This window comes from Chenopodium album, chromosome 18 (genome assembly GCF_948465745.1).
Source record: "Chenopodium album chromosome 18, dcCheAlbu1.1, whole genome shotgun sequence".
NCBI classification, from domain to species: Eukaryota; Viridiplantae; Streptophyta; class Magnoliopsida; order Caryophyllales; family Amaranthaceae; genus Chenopodium; species Chenopodium album.
In genome coordinates this window covers 24,681,861-24,693,911 of record NC_137851.1, presented here as the reverse complement: position 1 = coordinate 24,693,911, position 12,051 = coordinate 24,681,861, and the positions used below count along the sequence as shown (strand labels likewise).

The 12,051-nt window shown below is 39.5% G+C and overlaps 1 non-coding gene across 1 annotated transcript; it reads left to right on the top strand.

Annotated features, from left to right (window-relative positions):
- Positions 1–8,252: 8,252 nt before the first annotated feature.
- On the top strand, positions 8,253–8,358 carry LOC145593256 (small nucleolar RNA R71). The gene has a single exon (XR_014102626.1). It is a non-coding gene; the product is annotated as a small nucleolar RNA R71 (small nucleolar RNA).
- Positions 8,359–12,051: the final 3,693 nt, after the last annotated feature.

Below are 12,051 nucleotides of genomic sequence, written 5' to 3'. Positions count from 1 at the left end.
TCCCCCAAGCTAAACTTTTGCTCGTCCTCGAGCAAAACAAAGCAAGAAAAAAAGAGGATGAAAATTTTATTAAAAACGAAAAAGAAAGACTCAAGATAAGAATATACACTAAAACTCATTGTCGTAGGAATCACGGTTGTTTTTAGCTACAACAAGCCCTTTAAACCCCAAAGTCACCTATGAGGACGAGTGAGGTCTCGTAAGGGTATCCTAAGAGTTTGACCCATAACTCTCCACCAAACATCAATGAGGCAAACCATAGTATTAAAAGAAAGAAAATGAAATAGAAACGAATCTTTGCGAAATGAATCAACATAAAGACTATAAAGCATGTGAATGACAATCTTTCTCAAGTAGTTAAGGTATGCATGTTTCAAGATATCCAAGGTTGATTGAAACATAGGGTATGCTAGGCATAGGAACTAGTTATCACAATTCACTTTCATCCCAAACAATCTTACCGCGTTCTTCCCACTAGTCTCAAATCTCACCTTGGTGAGTGTCCCAATGATTCCTCGAAGGAACCGGAAAAGAAATATTTTAAGGCTACTCGACAATCTTGACTATGCATCCCCTTTCCTTAGGCAATGACCCATGATGCCCTCCCCCGAATAGTGACTAAACTATCTAGGTCGAAAGGTCTTTCCCCAAGGTTGTAACGTAAGGCATAAAGGGTGAAGGTAGGCAAAAATTTTAAAATTTGGTGATTTTCCTAAAAGTGAAGCAAAAGGGTGATCAATCCTTAACACCACAATCAAGAAATTACCAAACAAAAACAACACCCCCAAGCTTACTTGAAGCTATACTCACAAAAATATATACAAAAAGCGTACACGCTTCTCCCCCAAGCTAAAATGGAGCATTGTCCTCAATGCTTAGAAAGAGAAAAGAATACATCAAAATATTTTTGAATTCTTACTGTTCAATTTTTTTTTTGTGTTTTTATATTGTAATTGCAAAGTCCTTGCCTTTTGCTAAATTCGGACGGCTTTTATAACTTTTGCACTTATTTGTCCATGCCTTTTATTATAAAGGACGGCTTTTACTCATACTCATTTGCCATTATTCACAAAGAAATCATAACACAATCTTGCTTTCATAAAAACCAAAATTCCAACTTAACCACCACAATCTTCATCGCAAATGATCATATTGCTTCACAAAAATCAAGAAAGGTAGAAAATGAAACAAAAGGTCAAATAACTAAAGATGTGGCTTGAAAAGAAAGGATAAGGCTCAAATGGTTGCAAGAAGGCAAATGTAAACCCAAAACAAAAGATAATAACAAAATATAGTAAAAATGAAAGATACCACCCCGAAAAATGTGCCTTTGTCCTTCCTAGATAGTTCGGTCTCGTGTTTGAGAATCATACATCAAGCTTTATTAGATTAGGTTTGCATAGTCAAGGATCCACGCCGCTTATACAAGGAATGTTGAAGGCTAGAAAAACAAGTAACCTCACAAGGTTGTGGCAAAAACTCACCAATGGTGTCAAATCAACTATAAGAAGCAACTTCCAACATACCACAAACAAGTAGAATCCGGCTTCATGATCCTCCTAGTTCAAACCAACTACCCTAGCATACACTATCCTAGAGTCAACCGAACATAATCTCAAACCGTGCATACCTTTACAACCTAGGAAGAAAGTCATGCAAAAGACAAGTCCAATGTACAAGGTTCATCTCAAAAGAAAAGAAATGAAAAACAATGCCTCAAAATCACATCAAAAATAAGAAGAAAAATAAAAGAAAGTAAGATAAAAAAAAAGGTAAAATAAAAGAGAGTAAAAGAAAAGAAATGGAGACATAGGAAAGGAAAACATAGGAGAAAAGCATGCAAAGGACTAGAAAGCATGTTAAACACATAAAAATCCCAATCGACAAACAAGTGATCGATAGACAATAAAGTCACCGATCCCAAACACATTACGTGTTAACAAGCATCCATCCTCGAACCATTCAACTTCTCCTAAACTAATCCTATTCTATGCAACCAAGGAAAATAAAGAGAAAAAAAAAAAAGGTCTCACCGGGATTCCAAGCATAGCAAAAATAAACGAAGCAATAAGAAACCACCTCGTAGCATTCCATATCCATAAGCTCTTCAAGGAACCAAGTGAGAAAAAGAAATAAAAGAAACTATGAACAAAAAAAAAAATGGTTAGTAACTTCAAAATAAATAAAAGAAAACAACAAATAAAAGAAAATAAACAAAGCAAGAAGTATATACAACTAAAGGAAAGAAAAGCTAAACTACCAAAGAAAATAAAGAATCAAGGAAATAAAATCTAGACTAACTAAAGAACTACTGTAAATTACAAGAGTTGGATTGAAGGGATTTGGATTGAGGGGTTTGGATATAAGGGATCATCAACAACAACATGGCAAGCAAAACAACTCCACAAACAACAAACATCCAAGCAAATAGGGCAAACAAGCTAGCTACAAGGAAAGTAGCCTAGAGATCAAGAAAATGAGGAAACCAAAAAGAGGAATGAAAATAAACATGCAAGCAACTAAGATATGTACACAACAACAACAAGGTCACCGAGCAAGTTACTAGTTCCCCCAAGCTAGATAGAAAATACATCTCAACATCCCGATCAAAACAAAGCAAGTATCAAAAATATGAGGGATGGAGGTAAAAAGCATGAGAAGCTAAAAGGGAACTAATAACTACTACCATCACCACCACCACTCCCACTTGGCCCGGCCCCATCGGGGTCTCTGTTGCGCTCGGGGTCATCGAAGGGATGAGGGTAAGGCTCCCATCCTCCGGTGTACCCCTCGGGCCACCCATAATGCCCCTTGAAAAGATCGTGTTGCCAAGGAGCAAGAGGGGTGTAGGTATCGGGCAAAGTGAGCTCAAAAGGGTGGTTGGGATGGACATGGGGGTAGTTAGGATCCCCCCTATAGTCACTACCACCCGGAGCCTTGTAATCATAGTTACCATGCGCGTCCGGGTAATAGTGACGCTCGGTGTCGGGGTTAGAAGGCCCCGACCAATAAGGATGCCCAAACGAAGGTAGAGGACCTTGTTGAGGCGGGAAATACGGATAGTTAACCGGGGGAGTAATGTTCCCACGGTTAACTTCCGCATCATAAAGTTGTTGTTGTTGTATAAATATACCTTGTTGCATCTCTTGAATACCTCTTATTTGGTCATAGAGGGCCCCAAAGTCTTGATCATACATGTCGTCTACGTGGACTTTTAATCCACTCATTTTCTCACTAAGAGCCTTCAAATCTTCATTGGCAAAAGTATGTTGCCCTTGCTCTTGTTCTTGCTCATGAGGAGCTTGTTGTTGTGGGGAAAAATGCTGTTGTTGTGGATGTTGTTGTTGTTGTTGATTTTGTTGTTCTTCCTCATCTTCTTCTTCTTCATCCTCCTCGGAATCAAAGTTGGGATGCCGGAAGGACCTGGGAACATGCCATACATTGTTGGCAATCCTAGCCAAAGAAGTCAAGCTAGGGTTAGGCAAGAAGCACCAATGCTCGTTGCCCCTTAGCCACTCATATCTCCCTTCACTAAAACCCTTGGAGATAAATTGGATTTGACCCAATTGTTGCATATCGAGGTAGATGGAATCTGCATCCCCGATCTCCTTACAAAATGAGAGATAATCATCGAGGCGAAGGTGAGTCAAAAGCCTAGTTACCATACCCCCACATGGGATCTCTCCCGTCCTCCTTTTGCGAAGGTCCAAGCAATATTGGGCAAAGATGTAGCCCAAGTTCAACCGGCCCACAAACTCCGGGCGAGTAGATAGCCAAAGGACTTTGAGCTCCAATTTACTCAATTTCCCCATCTCTTGCTTGGGGAACAAGACATAGCCCAATAGACGGTGTACAACCCTAAGACAAGGTTGGTATACGTCCGAGATCTTGGCCTTGTTGGCGATGAACTCACTACCACCGGAGATGTCTTCCCACCAAGAATCTTGATCATAATCCGGGAAGATGAAGTGTTCAACGTTAATAATATCCCCATGGGGATCAAAATCCAAAGCGGCGTTGAACTCTTCTAAAGATTGGTCAAATATGTTGTTGAACAATTGGAACCGCACCCTATATACCCCTCCAATGGGTACAAGCTCCAAGGTAGCCAAGAATTCCAAGGTAGGCTCCTTGTAGGTGCGGTAGGCGTCGGTGATGAAAGTCCCCAATCTCAAATTCAAAAGTAATGACCGCACATCATTATCAATCCCCAACTTCAGCATATCGGATTGAAAGTAATGGCGGGTTTGTTTGAGGGTTCTTTCATCTTTCAGATTTTGATAAAAGGCTTTTTGTTTATCTGTGAAATTTTTCTTCTTTGGAAGAGAGGTAGGAGGTCGTGTTTGAGTGGAAGATGGGTTGGAAGTACTAGGCCTAGAAGATGTACTAGGCCTAGTGGAGGTACTTGGGCGGGGAGGTTCCTCGATGCTAACATCGGTTTTTCGCTTTTTGGTGAGTTTCTTGAGGTATTTAGACATTGTGAGAAGTATAGAAGATCACCAACAAACAATCAAGTAGCAAACCAAAGAACCAAGAGCACCACACCCAAATTCACCACTTACTACCAAAATCACCAAACTCCAATTTCACAATTCCCTTCAATCAAACCAATTCCAAACCAATCAACAATATCAATGAACCAAGAAAAATTCCTTTTTAATCAATCCAAGAGCAAACACAAAGCCAATACCGAAATCACCACTTACTACCAACTTTCCAAAATTTCAACTCACAAGAATTCAACCAAAATTGATGAAAATTGCTACAAAATCAACAAACAACACAATGTCATGCAAAATCAATCATCAAATATCACCAAATCACAACCAAAATCAAGTACAAGCATCAAAAATCACAAAATCAATACTACACTATTCATGCTCATACAAATTTGTAATTCATGCAAATTTATGATATAATTGGCAAAATTAAAGCAAGGGTTAGTGATTATGCCATAAAAGAAGCAAGATAAACCAATTTTGAGCAAGCAATTTGAACTCCACACAAAACCCCCAATTTTCGGTCACCAAGAGTAGGAGAGAGAGTGAGTGAAATTTGGGTCAAATTGTGAGGAATTTGTAGTGTAGAAAGATTTGTGAGTGATTTTGAGTGAGAATGGAGTGATTTTGGTGAGGATTTGAGTGATTGTAGATGATGAATGAGAGGGTTGGAGATGCGCACAAGGAGGAGGGTTTGAAGGAGGTGTTCGTGAGGTTTGAGATGAGGAATGAAGGAAATGAAGGGAAAGAAGGAGGAAGAAGAAGATAATAGCACGTTCAGCATCTGTGCGGCCGCACAGTGCTGATGTGCGCCCGCACACGCAGGCTGTGCGCCCGCACATGCCTCGTGTGCGGCCGCACATCCCTGTGCGTGCTCCTTCCTCCTTTTTTTCTCAAAAATTTTGATACTTACTGCCTATTTGGGTGCGCACATGAATTATGATGGTGATGAGGAACAACATAGGCAGTAGCTAAAATCATTTTCAAAGTCCTCAAAGTTGAAAATTCATGTACACACCACAAAAATTCACTAAGTATCAATTTCCTCCATTATTCAAAATATGAATTTCCTATCTCACCTCTCTAAAAATTCTTACCCTTTTACCTCAAATTTCGACTAGAATCGAACAAAATATGAATTGTGCCACGAACACCTTCCATCCATCATGCATATTTGTTGAATTCCAATCCCGCAAACGGACACCCTAAAGATCCAAATAAAGGGAAAAGTAAAATAAAAGACAAAGTAATAAAAGAAACAAAAATGAGAAAATTCAAAAATCAAAGAGAAAGGTTAGAAACTCCGGGTTGCCTCCCGGGAAGCGCTTGCTTAAGGTCCTAAGCTCGACCCTTCCTCCTAATCATGGAGGATCAAAGAACACCACCTTCTTCAAGGTGGTTGATAGAGCAAATTCTTCTTCAACCTTTGGCAACTTCTCATTGTTGCTTGATGAAACTCTCACAAAGTTCTTTTCAAATTCTTCTTTTTCACTTCTCAACTTCTTCCTTTTTCTTGCCTTCTTTGAGTCACGGGCCTTTTTCTTCGGCTTGACTTCAACATCCTTAATCATGGAAGCTTTCTCTTCCTCATGAGAATTAAGCTTGAACCAATTTGGAAAACCAATGTCTTTCTCATCCTTTGGCTTTTGAATCACAAATTCTTCTTCACTAACATCATCAATACTTGCACAAACATCATCAACAATCTCAAAAACATTGTTAGTAGAAGAATCAATCATGCACATACCATCAATGGAACGAGAAATACTAGCACATGCAATATCTTGGACACAAGATAAAGACTCATGCATTGGTTTTAACTTAAAACTCTCTTCTAATTTCCCACACCTCAAAGTAATTTGACCTCCTTTGACATCTATTAAAGCTCCCGAGGTAGCTAAGAAAGGTCTCCCTAAGATGATTGGAATATGTTCATCCTCCTCAATCTCTAGAACAACAAAATCCACCGGAAAAACAAACTCTCCAATCCTTAAGGGGACATCATCAATTCTTCCCTTAGGAAACTTAATAGAACGGTCGGCCAATTGAAGTGTTATCTTGGATGGTTGAAGCTCACCAAGATCAAGCCGCTTGAAAACCGAGAAAGGCATAATGCTAACACTAGCACCAAGGTCACACAAAGCATTTTCAAAAACCATTTCCTTAATTTCACAAGGGATTGAAAAATTCCCCGGGTCCTCCATCTTCCTTGGGAGTTCACCATGGATAAGAGCACCTAAGCACTTCCCTCCTTCCACCGAACTACCCTCATCAAAATCCTCTCTCTCTTTTAAGATCTCCTTAACAAACTTGGAGTACTTAGGCATGTCGGGAATTGGTTCGGTAGAGGATGTAGAATCATGAACATCCTTAAAAGCTTCAAGGAACTTCCCAAATTGCTCATCCATTTTGAATCTCAAACATTTTTGGGGATATGGTAGATCGGGAAATCTCTCTATCTCACTCATCTTTTCACCAACATACTCTTCTCTTTTTCCAACCTCACAATAGATTTCCTTAGACTCAACCCTTTCCACTTCATTCTCCTTAGCACCACTCTCATCTCTTCCCTCTTTTGAACAAGAAACTCCCTCATCAAAATCATTTCCACCACTTGTGGCAATAGAGTACACGGGTTTCTTTGGTTCAACACCTTGGGAAGGCAAAGATGAAGGACTAGCAAAATCCTTAATAGTGCTTCCTAATTGAGTAATTTGAGTCTCAAGCATCTTATTGTGGGTCATCATCTCATTGAATTTCTTATCACTAACCGCCATATAGGTGTTAATGATCTTGGTTTGATTATTAATCAACTCTTCCAAGGTTGTCTTAGGAGAAGAAGGTTGTGAATAGGAATTTTCATTTTGAGTCTTTGGAACAAAACCGGGTGGGGGACCTCTTTAAGCATTGTTTTGAAAATTTCCCCTTCCTTGGTTGTTCCAATTACTCCTATTTTGATTTGAACCATAACCTTGAGTATGGTTACCACCACCATGATTATGGTTTCCATTACCTTGGTTATGATTTACATAACCTTGGTTTTGATTACCATAATTATAATTTTGATTACCATAGTTTTGGCTTTGATTTTGGCTACTATAACCTTGGTTATGGTTACCACGAGAACCTTGATTCCCTTGGTTCCTATAACCACCATTATGATTATAGTTGTCAAAATTGTCTTGGTTTTGGTAATTCCTATTCCATTGGCCTTTTTGATTATCAAACCTTTGAACATTGTTGTTTGACACAAAATTAACATGTTCACACTCATTGTTGTCAAATTCATCAACACATTCATTAGGACAAACACTAGAGTCATGATCATACGATCCACATGCATCACAAAACAAGCAACCCAAAGGCATATTATGTGAAGAGGGAGGGGGTTGAGAGTTAGAAGGAGTACCTCTCCCCTTAAATTGGGAGGGAAGATTAGAAGCTTGAGAAGAGGTAGAAGTGCTCTCCAACTTAGCTTTGATTGCGGTGACTTCCTTTCCTAAGTTTGTCATTTGGGAGGAAAGGTTATTGATTGCATTGAGATGGTCCACCGAATACAATGAAGATTGCTTGCTTGAAGAGTCTCTCTCCCCATCTTGCCAATCCCTATAATATGTCACCACGTCCTCAATGATGTCCACAACTTCTTCTTCGGTTTTGTTCATGATAGGGCCCCCGGCCCCTCCATCAAGGCATGACTTGCCTTGGGGACTTAAACCGCCATAGAAGATTTGGATCACTTGGTATGTGGGGATTCCATGGTGAGGGCACTCCCTTTGATACTCTTTGAATCTCTCCCATGCTTCATAAAGGCTTTCACTCGGCCTTTGCTTGAACCCTTGAATCAAGGCTCTTGCCTCCGCCGTCTTCTTTTGGGGATAGAAACGGGACAAGAAAGCCTTTGTAACATCATCCCAAGTTCTCAAGGAGTTGGGCTTCACTTCCTTGTCTAGCCACTCCAAAGATCTTCCTAATAGAGAGAAAGGGAACAACTTGAGACGGATGAATTCTTGAGAGACCCCATTGACTTTGATAGTGTTGCAATATTTTTCAAATTCTTTCAAATGGTTCAATGGGCTCTCATTCTTAGCCCCACTATATTGCCTTCTCTCAATCAAGGTGATCATTGCCGGCCGGATTTCGAAGTCATTTGCCGGGGTAGTAGGTGGAGCTATTCCACTCTCAAACCTATATGCCCCGGGCACTCCGAGCTCCTTCAAGGCTATTCTAGGATTTTCACCCATTCCTTGTTCTTCTTGAATTTCTTCTTCACTTGAAGAGCTATAAGCCAAGGATCTATTATCCACTCTTCTTCTTGAAAGAGTCCTCTCAATTTCCGGATCAAGGGGAACAAGGGGACGATCACGGGTTCTATGCATGCAAAACTCACACAAAAATGTTAGTAGCACGACAACAAGTGTAGCCTAGAGAAATAAAATCTTTTTGTATTTTATCAAAATGAAATAGACTGAAAAACAACATACACTCAAGCACCACTCCCCGGCAACGGCGCCATTTTGATGGGACGGAGAACGGTAGGTCGTTGGTCTACCACCCCACCCTATCAAACAAAATTTGTAGCTTAACTAACCCCTATTTAGCGTAGTGGCAAGTCAAGGTCGAACCCAAGGGAATGGATATCAAGTGCACGAAGTCTAGATCAAGCTATTTCGGAATCAAGAAGGGGTTTGAGGTAGAACTAAGGCTAACTAGGTATGCAAACTTGTATTAAATCAATCTAAGACACTAGGGCAATGGATCCACATGCAATCATAATGGAAACGGTAATTTGGGAGGTCAAACCGACTAAGTCAAGCGATATGAAGGAAAATCATCATGTATCCAAAAGAGCATACTAAGGTGGTTCACCTAGAGGTCTAACTAGCGTCAACTACGCTAAACACTACCTAGGGAACGTCACAAAGCACCTCAATCGTGAAATTGCAAGTCTACTAATCAATGGTCCGTATCATAGCAAGCTTACAATGCAATCTAGTGTATTAATCAAAGATGGCCAAACCTCAATTAATCACACACATGCACATGAAAAATCAACCAAGTTTAATCATATCATCAACTCCATCAATTATCCCCAAATTACACTATTCCATCACTCATACATGCTTCACCATCTCCCTAGCTAGGAAACTACTCACTAGCCATAGAAATGGAGATCAAAACTACAACAATCATCAATTCCATCATCAACATACTTGAATTCAAAGATTAAACCAACAATCAATCAAAATCAATCAAAATCCAAATCAATCATCAACAATATGAAAAACTAATGAAATCAACTAAAATCAAACTTGTATTGAAATCAAGAAGAAGATCTTTACAAAACTTTAATCCAAAGATCAAATACAATGAGGAATCCTTGAGCAATCACCAAAAATCATGAGCTTCTCTCTCTAGTTCTTGAGTTTCTCTCTCTAAAATTCTCCCCAAAAACTAACTATTAAATTCCATCTTAACTAAAACTTCTTCTTCCAAAAATAGGTAGAAATAACTATATATACAAAGGAGAGGTCGGCAATGACGCCCAAAAATAGACCCTCGTAAGTGCGGGCGCTCGAAGGAGTGTACCCAGGAATGTGCGCCCGCACAAACCTGATGTGCGGCCGCACACGACAGATGTGCGGCCGCACACTCCTTGAGTGCGCCCGCACATAGCTGCAGCTTCCTCCTTTCTTCCTTGCCCTTGCTCACGAGGTGCACGCATCCTAGATGATGATGATGGAGGACAAGGTAGGCAGCAACTTCCTTGAATTTCTTGAAGGAAATGAGCCATGAGGAAGGCATAAACAAGACTTTGAAGCATGCTCCTTGAACCTCTCATTAACTTGAAACTTCTTGCACAAGCTTAGGTATGAAAATCAATGGAAAACTATAGAAAGGAAGCCCGGGAATTCTTGGACAATCAATTACCACCTACAAGCAAAAGATAAAAAAAAAACAAGTAAAAGAGAAAAATAACAAGTAAACTAGAAAAAGACATGAAAAAGAGAAAATAACTACAAAAAGCATAAAATGAAGAAAACAAGAATAAAACTAAGGAAAACTAAAGAAAAGAGAGATAAAATGAAATAAAAATCATCCAAAAAGGAACCAAATGAGTGCCAAAAATGTCACACATCACGGCACGTGGCGCCGTGTCACGATGTACAATTTTTCCAAAAGAAACACGGGAAAGCACCGTGTCACGGTATGTGTATCGTGACACGACAAAGAATGCCGCAACGCGGCAATGTCCACCGTGGCGCGACACGTGACGCTGCGTCACGGTACGGGCTTTCTAAATTTGAGTCCAAATTCATAAACGCGTGAGAAAACTCGAAAAATACACAGAAAAATCACCGTGACTCGGTTAAAAATACTGTGTCACAGCAATATGCACCGTGCCACGTCATCTTTTGCCGTGACGCGACATTTTAGCTGCTGCGTGGTAATTCTAGTATTTTACACGTTTTTAAAACTATGCAATGATAACTTTTGATCCGTAATTGGAATAAGGAATATAATATATCATAGGAAAGCTTATCAAGTCTAATTTCCAACTTAATTGAAATCAGGTCAAAATCATTTGTAGATTTTAAGATATGCCCGGTTTAGTGAAAGGGTGTCGGTTTTAGGCCAAGTTTAGTATTTTGCTCATATCTTCTTCGTTTTAAATCGAAATTGGGCTTATGATATATCATTGGAAATATTATTGAATGGCCTATCTAACCAAATAACAATTGGATCAAAATTATAGGGCCAAAAAATCAGTTTCTCTCGATTTTGTGATGTGGACACGAAAAGTGAAAAATAAGTTATGGTTTAGCAAAATGGGCTATGAATTGAGTTGGTTTATGAAATGTATTGAATGGTAATATGGAATAAGCACTCCAAAGGTTAAATACTCAACCCGACTAATAATGGCGGTGAAAGGTTGTTCATCATCGGGTTTGGTTTTGGGGAGACATTTGAGGTGTCTACAGAAGCCCCACTTTGACTGAGTTTGTAGAAACGTCAGATTCAAAAACGATAGTCAAAGTAGTCGATAGGGACGGAGAATGATTTAAGACGTTCTGCGATCCTAAATCACTCTTTATACGCCGATACCTGTAGAAAACGTTAGTTTCACATATAAAAGAGTAGAGATAAAATGCTTATATGTCACTGTAGACACCCAAATGTGTATCCCCAAAACCAAACCCAGTGATGAATACCTTTTGCGTCGAATGATTATCGAATGAGGTGAAAGTGTGAAAAGTCAAGTGTTGCGGTTGGTTTTTATTAAATTCTTTCTTTCTGTTTTCGAAAACAACTCTATTTAATGAAAGCAGCCAATCCAGTTTAGTTTGGTCCATGAAAAGGGTCCAATAATAGTGTAGTTGGATGGGTATTGCAAAGAGCTTTCCAACGATATATTATAGGCCCAATTCCGATGAATAATGAGGAAGTTATGGCCAAAATACTAAACTAGGCCCGGTTTACATGCGGCCCAATGATCTAGGGGAGGGCCCAATGTTAATTATTATTCCTAAAGTTATTAGAATTAATTATA